At 39.1% G+C, this 17,515-nt stretch overlaps 1 protein-coding gene across 1 annotated transcript in view; it reads left to right on the top strand.

Moving 5' to 3' along the window:
- MNS1 (meiosis specific nuclear structural 1) overlaps positions 1 to 17,515 on the top strand; it is a gene marked incomplete at its 5' end in the record, with an annotated part of 589,910 nt that overhangs the window by 329,294 nt on the left and 243,101 nt on the right.

Below are 17,515 nucleotides of genomic sequence, written 5' to 3'. Positions count from 1 at the left end.
TTTTGAATTAGACCTTGCTTGTTTCCATTGGTTCTTACTGATGCATTTATTGTATATATATATATATATATCTTGGATTTATTTGTTCTCACTGTTTGATATCCACTGAAGAAGGCTTTGTGTTTGCCGAAACTGGTTTGGATAGTTGTTTGGCAGGGGTTTTTACCCTATGTGATTAATAAATAATTTTGGATCTGGCTGTTTCCACCACTTGCTGGCTTTTTCAGTTTATTTGGATGCTCCTTATTCAGCCGTGCAAGGGTCTCACGTGCATCTTTTTTCTTGGACTTAAGGGGCAACAAGCAAGATCTGAGGCATGTTATGTGACTAGGGAGTTATGGGTAAGGGAGGAGCTCAGGAGTTTTGGTGTTCCATGAGCTGGAAGAAGCATCTGAGTCTGATCCAGGGATCAGATCCGAACCCAAGAATTTAGGAAGAATGAAAATGAACAACACAGATCGAACGTTATAGTGAGTACATAACTTTTTTTTTTTAGCTTAAATTTTATTTTCTGTTTTTTGCTACAGCTTTACAATACTAAATTATATCTTGTCATATTTTTTCTAAAATATGTTGTTTGACATAGCTGCAGTAGCAAGTTTTATACAGTTTTGTACATTTCACAGCTTTGGTTTATTATTACTGAAAGACCATTTCAGATTTATTTACAGTTGAAACACTTTATAGTAACATATTTATGTAGCCCTTGGACAACGCAGTATGATTGGTGGAGCAAATGAAGCAGCACCCCCCCCCCAGGTGAAAGCTTGAAGGTGACACCCATTGGGTATATTATCCTGTGTGCAAAGAAAAGTTTTGTTCACTTTTATTTGTATGTTCTTTTAATTTTCTGCTTTCAACTTGTACTCACCCCTGTGCTCTCCTTTTGTAGGAAAAATATTAGTGCATCCTTATGTATTACGTAAGGGATGCTTCTCCACATATCTTCTGGATTCTCTCCTTATATTTGGAGAGAACATATGTCGGGTGATTACACACATGAAAAGGTATTTGGAAATTGCTATATGTCAGATGGAGACAGGCAGAATGTATTGCAACTTCTAGTAAGTGTAAGGGAGCTGCCACCATGCAAGTCTTTGCTAGCAGATACTGAAGCACAACAACATGTAGAATTAGTTTCTCATCTTTTAGTGCTTTTCTCACATGGTCTAGTTTTTATTTTTTTCCACTTTATTCAAAATGATGGTAATAACAATACTAACTAATTATACAATTATATAGGTTTTTATGGTTCTTGTACACAGATCTGAAGAAGTCTAGAAGGACGAAAGCGATCTTTGTTAACAATAGGTTATGAAAATAGAAACTGATTTTTACATGCAAAATGTATATGTATATATATTTATATATAATTTTTGATCGCAAAATGAACTAAGGTTGATATATTTCCAGCCATGTAGTCTATTGCCTTGGATAAAATCACAGACTTAATAATAATCTACTTAATAATCTGGTTAAATAAGATGTACCATTAAAGTACATTAGGGCTATATATTATTATGACAGCTACTAGGTAGGGCAGGACCAGCTCGAATGTCACAGTGATGGGGGAAGGGATGTGAATTTAACATGTGTACCAATAACACTTTGTTTTACAGCACAATAAACCACTCCAATGCCTGATAAAAAGTATATATATATTTAGAAATCTTGTGAGGAAATTATTACACTATTTTTGTTTTACTTGGATCGCTTGTCTGTGTAATTAATAAAGGATTTTCGACTGGAAACAGACTTCCTGCCTTGCTTGGATTACTTTCGAATACTTAGTAATGCTGTAGAATTATATATTTTCTATTATTAATTTTTGAATTGACGAGTTTACTTTCTCTACTTCTACTACTATTGTCTGATCTGATTAATATACAGTGATTAACTAGAAATATATGGACTGAAAATCTTCCACACAGAGAAGTTTCTTACACTGTTTTGTTTTTAGACCCACTACACTTTAGTGGGTTGTTTTGAGACGTCGGGGATACCACAGAGATTACTTGTTTTTTGTTGAAGCACAACAAACAGATACAGTATGGTCAGGCAGAAATGGGGTATTATAAAACACAAGTGAAGAATTGTGCCAATGTAGAGAAAGAAACCTGAAGAAGTTCAGATAAAGAAAGAAAGGAGAACTCTACTAATTAAGTTCCATAGACCAGCATAGGTAATGCAGAAGGATCAGAAAAGGGGAGTAAGAGTTCTGAGGGAAAAGAACAAGTGTCCTGGGAGTAATTGTACTGCTTCGTAACACTAAAGCATATTAATGTGCCTTGGGGAACATGCTGATGAGACTCGATATACAGGTACCCTGGTAAAACTTGATGCTCATTCTGATATGTTTTACTGGCTACCTTAAAAGTTTGAAATGTGTGTGTACTTTAGCACAACTGTACTGTTGTTTACACATACAAAGTGGAAAAATGCTATGTTCTGACACTGAGTGTTTTTAAGCAGCAGCCCAGAGATTCATTCACATTATTTGCAGGGAAGTCGATGAAGATATGATCACAGCAAGAGAAGATGAGTTAATTGGTCTCACTGGTGAAAGCATACATAGGCATGGGCCATATATATTTACCTATACCTAGGGAGTCACAGGAGTAAACTGCTAAAATGAGGGTACTTGAGGAAATGGGAAGAGAGACAGTGTCAGAAGGAGGTATTCTATGGAGGGTGAAGGAGGAGTGGATTAAAAGGAAATCGTGGCTAACCTTATTAGATGTTCATTATGGCCTAAAACACACATAAGTAGTGACTAATAATATGCTTAGTAAGATTCATAGGTTCATAGGTTCATAGGTTCATACTAGGCTATCTGCCCTAGGGCATTTATAAGCCTAGCCAGAGTGTGTGTGGCTTTCACCACCCCTTAGGATGAGAATACTATACCCATTAGTTTGCTGTGCCTCTGTCCAGCATGATGATGATGATTGGATAATGAAACAGTAATGGTCTATGATTTCATCCAATGACTGCAGCAGTATAGTGAGAAGGGAGAAATTGGGATGTCAGCAGTGATAGGGTGGGATATAAATGTTGTGATAAAAGTAAAGAAGAGAATGTAGAAGGATGCTGTGCACCAGATAATATATGAATTGTAGGTATGCATCATATGATTACCTCTTGTTTATATACTCCCCAAAAAAATGCAGTAGCCTGCATAAAGAAATTCAGAGGGGTAATAGCCTCCATCTCATCATATTGCAGCCAGTGACATCAAAACTGTTTAAATTGGTTATCCAGCACCATGATGTAGAGGCACAAAGCTATGTATATGCCACAGGCGAGCCAAGCTGTGCTAGCAGCTCAGGTGTCTGTAGGAGATGGTCAGGGAGGATGGGAGTAAGCGGCCACTGCTGGCTTGTACATCCTGGGTGACACCTAATGGGACCACGAGTTCCGTCAAACAAGTTTACGCAAATGGCAAGCCCTCCTGTGCCCCCCACACACCCCCTGATTTTATATTCTCACTCCGAGATTGCACTACAATGGGGAAAAGGGAATATTCCCTTATCCACACTGTACTACGATCTCAGCAACAGCCATTCCCCCGCAATTTCCCTTACTTTTCAGCATACTTCCGTGAAAGTGCTTTTTCGGTGAAAAGCACTTTTGCGAAAGTATGCCTGGCCGTTTCAGTTTCGGTAAAATGGCCATTCGGGGAACAGTACAAGGCCCATCAACTAATTGGTTAATGATAGTTATAGAACTATAGGTTGTATAAAAAGATTTATAAAGTCTAAGAAATTAAAAATAATGAAGTCATTGTTTGTTAGTTGCATTAGACCCAAACTTGAGTATGGAATAACAATATGGAAACCCTATAAGGAAACAAGCATGAGTAAACTGGAAAGAGTACAACAGGAATATACCAAGGGTATCCATGGATGTAAAAATTTAAGTTATTATGAAAGACTAAAATATCTGAGTTTGTACAGTGTCTCTTACAGATATCTAAGAGGAGATCTTATTCATTTATATAGGGCATTTAGTGACAACTACCTCTGGGAATGTTTGGGGTTAACAAAAAGTAGTAGAGAATCATCAGACAACCTATGTAGAAGATTCTATAGGAATGAGAAGTGTACTAATTGGTTCACTGACAGAGTAGCTTATGCATGGAACAGACTAACAAATTACATTAAAGCAAGTACTAGTTTAGATATTTTTAAAGAATATCTTGGAAACTTATTATGGGAACAAGTGTTTTGGTATATTGGCAAGCTAGAAGGGCATTAATGCCCGTGCTTGAAATATTTGTATGTATGTATGTACTAATCTGGCCTGCTTCCTACTGCCTGACTGTCAGTGGGGACTAGAGGGCTGATGGGGATTCCTGGGCAGGAACAAATGGGCTTTAGTGTTTTTGCCTAGCCAAGGAACACCCAACTCGTGTTCTCCTGGATCAAATGGGTCAACTGGGCAAAGGTCAAGGAGACACTGGTCAAGGTCCTGGGGAAGCAAAAAAAAAAAAAAAAAAGAGGTTACATTAACTCCAAGTTTAGAGAGGGATGGTAGGAGGGACTTGGTGAGATAAAGAATGTCAGGGCATTGTGTGAAGGAATCTCAGATATAGTATGGCAGATGATCATTAAATGTTAAGGACAGAAGCTGTATGTTTAAATCACTAGTCTGGGAAGCTCATTTTGACTGTTTTCTTATGGTAAGCCACCTGCAAGTTAAGGTTCATGAACATGCACAAAGAACCAAAGCTTTCATGGTCATGCCTAATAACCTTAGAATTAGTGCTTCAGAGTGAGAATTGACCAGGGGGGTATGGTGACTGCATTCAGTTTTGCAGGAAGATGCATTAGTTAAGGAAAATCTGGTTCAGTGCATTAAATAAGTTTAAGAATGAAATGATAGGTAAAGCTGAGTTTGCATTTCTTTGAGATACTGTGAAAGTGTTGGTAGAATCCAGACTACAGACCAGAAATAAGGTAAAGAATAGGTGAGAGGTAAAAATGTTTTCAAGGGCATTTGAGAAACATGTCAGAAGAGCAGGCAAAATTAGATTTGGTACATAAAGATAAATGGCTGGCATGGTAGGGTGAGAGGCTAGCATAGGGCTGGGGGCAGGTCCAGAGGAGAACAAAATGAATGTTTCACCCAAGGAACCGAACTTCCTTCCTACAGCTCTGATCTGAAGATTCATGGATTTACTATACTTAATTGACATGTAATTAATTACCACTGAAAGATTTAACCCCATAGAAAACTCTATTCTGCAGAAGCAAAATTGAAAATGTTACTTAACAGTCCTAAAAATTGTTTTTGCAAGGAGGGCTAGGCTGTGCCCTCGCATCCCAGTCTTCATATTTACCAACTCAGGGGTTGCATGAACATAGTGAAAAGGTAAAAAAATGTAAAAAAAAAAAAGTAAAATATCTTTTGCACTTTTCTGTGTCTGTCAAAATAAAAACATATTGTAAACAACAAAGCTACAGTATACTGAATGCAATTTTCCCCTGTGACTTTACCACCAGGATTGACAAAATTAAACTAATTTACACAAAAAAAAAAAAACAAAAGAACGAGGCCAAGAACTGCACCGCTAATGTTTTATGAAGAGCTTTCATCCAGTAATATGCAGGACTTCATCAGAATACAGAAAAATCAGACAGCCACATTAAATACCTTTACAATCACATTGATTGGATAATCAATCACCTACCATTTCGAGTTACAATATAATACTTATCCTATAAAAATCGGAAAGAAACTAAAATCACTATTAAATTAACATTTATTAAGCTTGACTATGAATACAAAATTGTATTAAACGAAACAACTTTCATGCACAAGACAAATTAAAAAACATATTAAAATCCACCATCAATAAGTCTTTCTACATACCCTTCAAGAAAGCCTATAATTCAGGTGCAGCTTTTAATTTTAACACACTCCTAATAGAACACAGGTCACTTAACCCATGAAAGACTGTGGCATTAACCCTTAATTGCCACTGAAAGTCTTTAAACTCCAATAACTCATTAACTGACCCACCCCGCTGATGTTGCTGGACATGGTTGATAATAAACCTGAAAAACTATTGTTCATAACTTTCAAGATGTCTAAACAAAGCATTGTTCCTATCCCTTTTCTTAATACTATACATACACATGCTGTACATATATTGGTATACTTGTATCCTAAAACAATATGTGTTATATTGTAACAGAAAATGGTATGGTGATTGATTATCCAATCAGGGTGATTGTAAAGGTATTTAATGTGGCTGTTTGTTTTTTTGTGTTACTAGAGAAGTCAAAACGAGAAAATAGTGGTGTTTCCCTGAAGCTCTTGAATCTCAGAAACATTCCTGGTGATAAACATCTTGATTCACCTGCTCAGAGACTTCTGTTGAGACAAACCAGAACAACATTACCTATCAGTAGTCAATTGTTGGTTCCATGTGTTAAGAACAACAGGTTAGTGAAAACCAGTCTGTTGAAGAAATGCCTAACCCAGAAGTCCTACTAGAGTAAAACCAGCAAACTGCTCAATCCATTACAAGAAGAAGTGGCAAGGATGCAAACATCCAAAGGTTATGATTGGATTGGAGTCGTGAAGAGTATTTGCCCAGAGCCGAGATCATACATTGTGGAATCACGAGGAGCAGACTTTAGGCAGAATCGGAAGCATTTAATACTGGTGTCCAAGCCTATGGCACAGCACATAGCCTGTGAGAAAGACTCTTTATCTCAGGGTGAGTTGTCCGGTGTTCCAGATCCAGAGGAAGTTACAGAGAATATTCCCATGCCTGTGATGAATCCAGAAGTTCCTAATACGATTTGTTCACCGAAGATTGTCATGTTACAAGATCTGGTCATATCTCTAAACCGTGTAACAGATACACAGCAACTTGGACATGAACATTGTATTTTGTTTCTAATGTCTGTAGCAGTGCATGTCTAACTTTTTAGTCTTTTTAGGAGGGAGGATGTAGATCAATGTGTGTGTATATATCTTTAAGAAGCTATCCAAGGGCTTGCACAAGTGTATAAATACTGAGCATGTGCAAGTCTGACTGCCATTTTGTAGTAAGCTATTGAGATGGAAGCATCTGTGTATGTAAGTTCTGTCTGTTAACCAGTTTGTTTATATTTTATGTATGCTGCTATCCATTCTGATGTGTTTCTAGGTATTAAAGCATCTAAATGAAATACCTCACCTGCTTGTCATCTATGTTAGAGAGGGGCGAGTGACAATTATTTTCTTACATTCTGCCTTCCCCCTAGACCATCATTGTTCTATTAATGCTGTCAAATATTTGCCTGCTCTCCACAAAACCACATTGATCCATGTCTATCAATGTTGGCATCGCCTTTGAATTATTTTAGTCATTGGCTGACTATGTTTGCAGATGATTGCAAGTTGGGAGCTATTATTAACTCCCCAAGTGATGCTGACATCCTGCAGAAAGACCTCAATGAGACCAACGACTGGTGTCAGAACCATGGCCTTAAACTCAATGCCAAAAAATGTGTCTTCATCCCCTTTGGGGAAAACCCATTTCCCTTGAATTACCACATTGATGGTAGTCCACTGAACACAGAAGGCGTTAATAAGAGATCTGGGAGCACAGGTTGACAGCAACCTCTCTTTTGACCGCCACGTTGCCACTGTGGTCAGAAAGTCCTTCTATGTGGCACATCTCATTACTAAGGGTTTTGCATCCAGGAAGAAAAAGGTCATTGTCTCCCGCTACTCTTCCCTCATTAGTCTAATCATTGAGTACAATGCCCCATTTGGCATGTACCTCACTAGACACCTGCAACAACTGGAGTGGCTGGAAAAGTACCTCATAAAGAGGATCCTAGGCCTTAAACACTTGTCCTATATGGACAGACTCAAAAAACTCCAGCTGTTCTCTGTCTCATATTGCCTACTTAGAGGTGATCTCTGCTTGAATTACAAAGCCATGTCTGACCCAGCTCTGTTAGAAATGCTATATCTAAAGAAATCACAACCCCATAGTATGGAATAGACTTCTCATACATGTCAAGCAGAGCACCTCACTGGCCATCTTCAAGAGAAATCTTGATGAGTGGATGGGAAATAGAAAATTCACCCCGGGGATCACTCCAGTGGCTCTACTCGACAGAGGCACTAGGAACTAATGTTGGCTGGCACGATGCCAGGGTAATCCTATGGACTAGGCTTGTAAAGGCTGCAGGGTCATTAGCCTAATACACACCTATGAACCTATAAACACTTTATAATCATGGTTTATTGAAATGGGCCTATATGAAGCTGAACTTGGTGGGTCTTTACCATATTTAAGTATTGCAGCTACCACAGCTTTTTTCCAGGTTATTGTTGCTTCCCTTCCTTTTAAAATGCTGTTAAACAAAACATTCCAGATCTTTATAACTTTCTTCCCTCCTAACTTCATAACTTCCATGGGAATACCATCTATTCATGGAGACTTTCCAGCAGACTACTTGTTTATCACTGTTTTATCTTATCTCCACTTATCTTAACATTGGGCATATCTGTCTTCCATAAATATTTTCATTTGCGCTTTTTCTTCATTTCCCCTTTGCTCTGCTTTTTACAAATTTTCATAAAATGTGCAGAATATCTCTAATACCTCTACAGACTCTCTGGTTATTTTTTTCTTGTTATAGGCTTCTAAATTTGGCAACAACCCTTTCTACTTTCTGTTGCCTAAGCCATTGTACTAAAAGTTTTTGTGCTCTGGAGTTATCAAAAAATAGTTGATCAGCTGCAATCTTTCTAACCTCGTGCATATTATCTAGATACTTCTTTATTTTCTCTTTAGCACTCTGCAATTGTACTGGTTCTTGTTCTGTGAGATCCCCCTTATTCTGCAATATTTTAACCTTTGTTAGCTCTTCTAAATAATTCTTGTTACTTTTTAATTGTATCTTAGAAACCACTACTTTTCAGTAATGATCCAACAGACTTGGGATGCATTGCCAAGCACAGACTTCACACAGAAACCATTATTTTTCAATAATGGCTCTACAAGCTTTGGAAAGACTGCCAACAAATCTAAAAATCTCACCCTCCCCAAATTCACAAAACATCATTCTCAAACAAGCTACATGTAAATACTTCCCCGGTGAAGCCATAGTATGAATTCCATATCAGACTATTTAGACGACAGTCCCTTTAGCTAGCTAGCTCACTATTAATTACCTTTGGCTTTATTAATTCCCACATGCCATTTTCTTCTCTAAACCTCTTCACCTTTTGTCTATTCTTCAAACAAGCTCTTACCTGTTTTTACCCCCCCCTGTCTATTCTTTACACACTTTTTTCTTCTCTATCACAGTTTTCATTTATATACTATATAATTGGCAAATCTTTTTGTAACTGGCTTTGCAGGCATTTGTATTTCAACTGATTGTATCATCTTGTACTTTTAATTTAATTATGTATACTTCAATGTGCCAGTCTACTTGTTATTCTAAATTTTTGAAGTTTGCTTTCTTCTCTATTAAAATGTGCTTTTTGTTTGGTTTGTACTTCCCAGACTGAACCTGAAAATGGTCTGCTTGGATTAGCATTCTACTTTGGTTAACAAATTAAAAATAAAATTAAGATACAAGGGTTAAAGTAGGGGGTAGATGGTATTTCTGAGCAGAGTACCAAAGGTGACTAGTTCTACTTCGGCAAGATACTTGGATTCCAGGTAGGCAGACTGGTAAGAAGGGGTGATACTTGGGCATACACATGTATAATATTGCATATATTAATAATTACAAAATATTAGTGGTTATTCCACTTTAAGGTATATCACCACATGCCAACATTTCTTTTGCCATCCTTAGTCAAATATTAGAAGAGTAATAGCCATCTACTTAATGCTAATTTTGTCTCAGTTCAGAAGTACTACTAGAACTGAAACCTAAATGTCAGGATGTTCATTCAACTGACTGCTGCAGCAGGTGACAAAAAAGTACACAACTACAAGCACTTGCTTGATCTTTAGTTACTAAATTGTACCAAACCCTTTTAAATTCCACAAGACAACTGTGTTTGTGTGTGTAAATTCCAAATTACAGTTAATTCATCTGCTTTAGTTTGCAAGGGTTATCCTAAATGGACAATCTATACACATGCATACATACATGCATGTGTGTCACAGCATTGAAGGTAAACTACAAAACTGCAGGAAAAAAATATCTTTTGCATGGGTTTGAAAGCCCCCCCTCCACATTCCCATCTATATAGTTGTATAGCAGTGTAGATAGAGGGAAAATTCCCTACCCACATTGTTACATAATTCAAGTATTACAAATCACTGGAGACACATAAAAACAGTGCCCACTTACAGCTGTCTGAACCCCCACCCTCCAAAAATACAAAAATCTGATCTCCATAACAGTGCTGTAGACAACACAACTTTCCACAGCTGCACAGTTGAGGATGACTACATCTTCACAATTAATCACTTTTCATGTAATGTCAGCTCATTAATCAAACTTGACAAATTGTATCCAACAAAAATGCATTTAGCAGTCTGGGGGGTAAGCCTTATTTGCATGTGTGTGTGTGTGTGTGTGTGTGTGTATACACACACACACAAACACACATATATATATATATATATATATATATATATGTGTGTGTGTGTATATAAGGTCTATATTACATCACCAAATGCTTAAAAAAACGAACGGTGATTAATCGACCCTATGTAAGCGAAAGTTTACAATTTTGAACTGTCAGAACAGCGATTTTTTTTCCCTAGGGAAAAAAAATCGTTGTTCCAAAAAAAAAAAAATTAATTAAATACTTTACTCATTACATTAAGTGGGGGGCTTGTCCCCCCACATCCCCCTACTTAAATATACCAACTCTGAGATCACACTACAGTGCTGAAAATGGCAAAGTGATGAAGAGACCAAACAAATTCTTTCCCAGGGAAAGAATTGACTTAAAATCCGCTTCGATATTTTGCCATTTCAGGCTTTTGAATTCGACCAAGACGCATTCAAAAGAATGCATCTTCGGTCTTCTAATAGGGAACATATATATATATATATATATATATATATATATATATATATACACACATATATATTTATGTGTGTGTGTGTGTGTATATGTATATGTATGTATATATATATATATATATCACCAAACGCCCTTAAGCAGCAACAGATATGTAGAGTTCAGAAGTCCATACAGTTCAAGTGTCCAAAATATCCAAAAGTTGTTTCCAAAAAATACGAGGATGATTCTAAAAAAACAATATTTATTGCGAACACACAGACAAAACGTAAGCGCTTTCACGGATTCAACCGCTTCATCAGACGTAATGACGTCTGATGAAGCGGTTGAATCCGTGAAAGCGCTTACGTTTTGTCTGTGTGTTCGCAATAAATATTGTTTTTTTAGAATCATCCTCGTATTTTTTGGAAACAACTTTTGGATATTTTGGACACTTGAACTGTATGGACTTCTGAACTCTACATATCTGTTGCTGCTTAAGGGCGTTTGGTGATCTATTACAATTTACTTTTGGGTATCGCGTGTGGATATATATATATATATATATATATATATATATATATATATATATAAATATATATCTGTGTGTGTGTTTGTAAATATATATATATATATATATATATATATATATATATATATATATATATATATAGGTTCATAAGTTCATACTAGGCTATCTGCCCTAGGGCATTTATAAGCCTAGCCAGAGTGTGTTTGACTTTCGCCACCCATTTTAAATTAATTTTGCTATTCCCTTTTTCGAGGTTAGTATACTATGCCTCTGTCTAACAGTGACACAGAAGTGATACCCGGGGTAAACCTACGATCTCCCATCCACTCATCAAGAGTCTTCTTGAAGAGAGTCAATGAGGGACTCTGCCTAACCTGGACTGGGATTTTATTCCAGAGTGAAGGGAGCCTCTGGGTTATGAATCTGTCCTCCAGCATGTCCTATTTATTTCAGTGCTGAGGTTCAAGTCTCTCGAGCGAGTAGCTCGATGGGATTTGGATTTTCTGAGGTGCAGCATGTCCATTAATTCCGGGTTGGACATGGCCTTATACGTCAGGCACAGATCGCCTCTGAGCAGGCGGTATGCCACTGAGTAGAGCTGGAGTTTCTTTAACTGGGCAGCATATGGCATCTATTTGAGCCCTTTGATCCTCTTGGTGAGGCACTTTTGGGGTCTTTCCAGTTGCTGCAGGTGTCTGGTAAGGAACATTCCAAAAGGGGCATTGTACTCAATTATGGGCCTGATGAGGGATGAGTAAAGAGGCACGATGACCTCCCCTGATCTAGATGTGAATCCCTTCATGATTAGGTGGGCTATATAAAATGTTTTTCTAACCACTTTGGCCATGTGGTTGTCAAATGAGAGATTGCTATCAACTTGGGTCCCCAGGTCCCTAATTACTTCTTCTGTACTTAATGGATTACCACCTATGTGGTAATTTGTGGGCACTTTGTTTTTGCCAAAGGGGATGACTATACACTTTTTGGCATTTAGCTTGAGGCCATGGCTCTGGCACCAGTTGTCTGTTTCTATGAGGCCCTTTTGGAGGATGCTTGTGTTGGCTGGAGAGTCGATTATGGTGCCCAGTTTGCAGTCATCTGCGAACCTGGTCAGCCACAGTCCTTCCCTGTTGGCCTGTACCTCTGAGAAATATATACCGAACAAGAGAGGTCCCAGGACTGAGCCTTGTGGGACGCCACTTATAACTGGTTTGCAGTCTGACATGGCTCCAGCAATTCTAACCATGTGGGTTCTGTCCTTGAGCCAGTTTGCAACCACTCTAGTGACATAGGGGTTTATATTTAAGCTGGTGAGTTTATCTATAATGCCCGAGTGCGGTATTGTATCGAAGGCTTTTGCAAGGTCCAGGTAGGCTGTGTGGACCACCTTCCCCTCGTCAATGGCCTTGGTGACTGTTTCAAAGAAATCGACCAGGTTTAAGAGGCAGGATCTGCCCTTAACAAAGCCGAACTGGGTAGGATCCAGTGTCTGTAGGTCCCCAATATCTTTATTTATGAGGTCCACGATGATCCTTTCCATAGCTTTGCAGACCAAGCTAGTCAGGCTTATGGGGTGATAGTTTCCGGGATCCGTTGAGGCACCACCTTTGTGGAGAGGGACCACTGTTGCTGTACGCCACTTTTGGGTACATATCCTGTAGTAAGGCTGAGATTGAACAGTAGTTTTATGTTTGGGTTTAGCTCTTCTTGGAGTTCATGTAGGACGCAGCCCAGGACACCGTCTGGTCCCATTGATGCTGTATCTTTTGCTTTGGAGAGGGCGGCTCTTACCTGAGCATCTGAGATGTCAGGGGGGCAGCACTCTGCTGGGATAGATATTTGCCCTTTTGGTGGGGAGGGGGGAGAAGTTTGCGCTGAACCTGTCAGCTAGGATGTTGGCAATGTCTGTGGGTTCGGTGTATTTTTTGTCATTTTGGACTAATTCTGAGCATATCTGGGAATTCCCACCCAGGTTCCTAACATAACTAAAGAAAGCCTTGTGATTATCCTTAGTGTCCTGTGCAATTTTTCTCTCGAAGCTGGCCATAGACGATTTTATGAGTGGCCGTAGTTTTTTGCTAATACTGATCAGAGATGCCTTCCCTTTTTGGGATTTTGCTCTATCATGTAGTAGCTTCCTCCTTCTGTTGTATAGTTTGTTTATGGCTGGGGTCCACCAGACAGGACATCTGCCTTTGGAGGATTGGGTCTTGGTTTTATTTGGGATTGCATGATCCATGCATTCCTGAAGGTGTTCATAGAATGCGTTTATAAAGGATTCTGCGGTCCTGGACTTATTTTCCACAGGCCCGGGGGCTTTGAAGGATTCCACCTCGGTTTTGAGGAGTGTGAAATTTGCTTTAGAGAAGTTTTTCACTGTGGTTTTCTGGGCAGGGGGTGGGGTCGGGATGTGAATATCCAGTGAGATTCGTTTATGGTCTGATCTTACCAGTGAGGGATACACTTCTGGTCTGGAGCATAGAGTCCCCATGTTGGTGATGATCAGGTCCAGTATGTTTTCCCCTCTTGTGGGAGTGGTAACAAGTTGTTCCATAGCATTTGAGCTTATAAATTCTAGGAATCTTTGGGCTAGGGTGTTGGAGCTAGAGTAATGCTCCCAGTCTATGTTTGGGTAGTTGAAGTCGCCCAGTTTAATGGTGTTTGGAGAGACCTTCATATTTTCCTGGGTTTGGGAGGGTGGTCTGTAGCAGGCTATAAACTGGAAGGCAGTTTTACCCACTGTTAGTTGCACATGGATAGTCTCTGATGCTTCGTGCTGTGCCACCAATCTGGAGGTGTGGGTATCTTTGACGAATATTGATACTCCCCCTCCTTTTGTGGTTCGGTCCAAGTTTTGGGGCCGAAAAGCATGGTATGAGGTATAACCTGGTAGTGCTGGGGTGCTCTCGGGAGCCTTGAACCAGGTTTCTGTTACTGCACAGATATCGATGTTCTCCATGCTAAGGAGAGTTTTGAGTGCGGGCATCTTGAGGTTTAGACTTCTGACGTTGAGTAGCATTACTCTTAGTTTCTTATCCCTTGTGATACCTACGGAGGTGGGTTTGTCTTTTGAGCCTTGCTTAAAAAAGGCACTATGGGAGTAGCAAGAGCCTTTGCCAATATCCAAAAGCCCAGGGGTGACAGGTGCAAGCCGTCCCTAACGAAGCATCGTGGCTTGTCGAGCATGTCATCCCAAGCTGACAGGCATTGGATCCCCTTTGAATGACACCAATACTTAAGCCAGTTGTTGAAATTGATCATCTTGTCTTCATATTGTGGCATCATTCTTGGTGAGGGTAAGATGCTACTCAAGGTCAGGGTCATACCAGCCTGGGCTACATGCTCAGAGAGCTCCTCTATGTCTCTTTTCATGTAGTCCAGGGAGGTACGTCTCAGGTCATTCACACCAGCATGGACAATGACTGAGTCATATTTGTACTTGCCTTGGAGTGACCTGAGTGCTTGTGTTATGTGGCGGATCCTAGCGCCCGAGAGGCAGCTCACCGTGACCTTCTATATATATACACATATATACACACACACCTTTATGGATCTGTATTACACCGTCAAACTAACATAAGTTTGAACGTTGTAATATCGAACCCAAAAGTCTGAAACCCAATAATAATGAAAACACAAAACAGCGATTTTTTTTCCCCAGGGGAAAAAAATAGCTGTTCCGTGACAAAAAAAAAAATGAAAACTTAAACTAAAGTGGGGGGGCATCGCCCCCACACCCCTCTACTTACATATACCAACTCCGAGATCGCACCACAGTGAAGGAAATAGCAAAGCCCGAAAACGGCCCACTGATTTTTTTCCCTGGGAAAAAATCGATGTGCCATGGCTTTGCTATTTTTGAATTTCGTACGACGGGTTCGACATTGTAATATAGACCCCAACTTTATCTCTCTCTCTCTCTCTATATATATATATATATATATATATATACTTCAGTGTGTACCTGGTAGTCAGTCAAAACATGTTAATTTTTGTTGACTTCCATGGTTATTGACAAGGATCTCTTCCATAAAATGTGTGTGTGTGTATACTATATATCATCTATATGTTTATATATATATATGTGTGTGTGTGTGTGTGTGTGTGTGTGTGTGTGTGTGTGTGTATACATATATAAATATATATATATATATATATATACACACACACACACACACACACACACACACACACACACACATGTATACATATAGATGATATATAGTACACACATACAGACACACACATACACAGATTTTATGGAAGACCTCCTTGTCAATAACCACGGAAGTCAACAAAAATTAACATGTTTTGACTGACTACCAGGTACACACTGAAGTGGTTGAATGTGGTGTGGTGCAGTACATTGCAGTGAGATCATGTAAATGTGAATTAGAAAGTTTATAATTTTCCTCATTGTTGAACAATCTTCGAGTTAGTATATAAACAGATCAAGGGTGTGGGTAGAATTGGGGAGGGGAAACTAGCCTCCATGCAAAAACATTGTATTTATTTATTTTTGTGCCTGTTTAATGATTTGGTGGTTGATGTGTTGTGATTAACAGAAAGAGATTAAATGAAAGTTTCAGTCAATGTTTTGACATGCTTTTATATATACCTACATGTGTGCATACACACAGACACACACACACACACACACACACACACACACACACACACACACACACACACACACACACGCACTCATACACTTGACATTTATGAGTTTCCATAAATGAACTAATAGCTTTGCTACTACTAACAGCAGTCTATTCAATAAATCCTGAACAAATGCAATAGTACACAGTTTCACAACATTAAAAAGTAATCTGCTGGTCATCTTTTTCACCTGCCCACCTCACCTCAGTTCCCTGTCTCTTTACTCAGTATCATACAGACTTCTGAGAAGTGATCTTTGCCTGGCATATACGGCATCCACAAAACAAACAGCATCAGAACTGCTAGATTAAAAGACCTAGGTTTGCTTGCAATGTAAATAAGACATGTTTGAGAGACAGATATATTTGTCAGAGAATTCCCATTCATTGGAACAAGTTACCCATCCATGTGAAGCAGAGTTCCTCCCTCTCCCTATTTAAGTGCAACTTGGACCAATGGATGGTAATCGGAAATTCACTCCTGGTTTGGCTTCTAGATCTCTAATGGACAGAGGCAGTCAGTGAATCACTCCCCAATATAAATCAAATGTATGAGTCATATTTGGGTTGCACTGCTAGGCTTGTAAGGGCTCTAGTAGTCATTAGCCTAGTATACTCATATGAAACTATGAACATATGTGTCTTATAACAATTCACAGTGTGATATCCCCACTATGGCCAGTAATCATGGAGGCTGAATCTTCACCACTGACACTGGAGAGGGACTTTCATTTGGAATACAAATGGATGCACTCAGTATTTCCAGATGTAGACCTCTCTACATCAAACACAATTTCCCTTAAGAGCACACAGGATACACACTCAGTCCAGGGTCTGAATTTCTCTATCTGTCTCCCTCCAGGTCCCCTGTAAGACCCTCCACTGGTGCAGCTATAGGGTAGGTCCTCAGCAGAGTGTCCAAGCCAAGTCCTCCAGCACCCTCTCTGTGAAACCTGTGTTTTGTGTCCCTGCCCCAAGTAGCTGACACACACACACGCTCTTTGAAGTTTAATTTTCACACACACACACACACACACACACACACACACACACACACACACACACACACACACACACACACACACACACACACACACTATCCCTGCACCTATTACAATACACACAGATAGAGATTTGCTCAGATGTGGTGGAGCTGCTGGAAGTTATAAAACCATTTCACTCTTCCTACGGGAACTACCAACTGTTCTCTAGCCCAGACATTGCGTCTCTGGCTCCATTCAAAACTGTGGGATAACATCTTTATGGCTTAACCCATAAAGTAATTTAATTTTAGATATATTTTGCAAAGTCAGGTGAATTAAGATTATCCCCTTCACTT

This window comes from Protopterus annectens, chromosome 10.part0 (genome assembly GCF_019279795.1).
Source record: "Protopterus annectens isolate FY-2018-M chromosome 10.part0, PAN1.0, whole genome shotgun sequence".
In the NCBI taxonomy this organism is placed as follows: domain Eukaryota; kingdom Metazoa; phylum Chordata; order Ceratodontiformes; family Protopteridae; genus Protopterus; species Protopterus annectens.
This window is presented reverse-complemented; position numbering and strand designations above follow the sequence as displayed.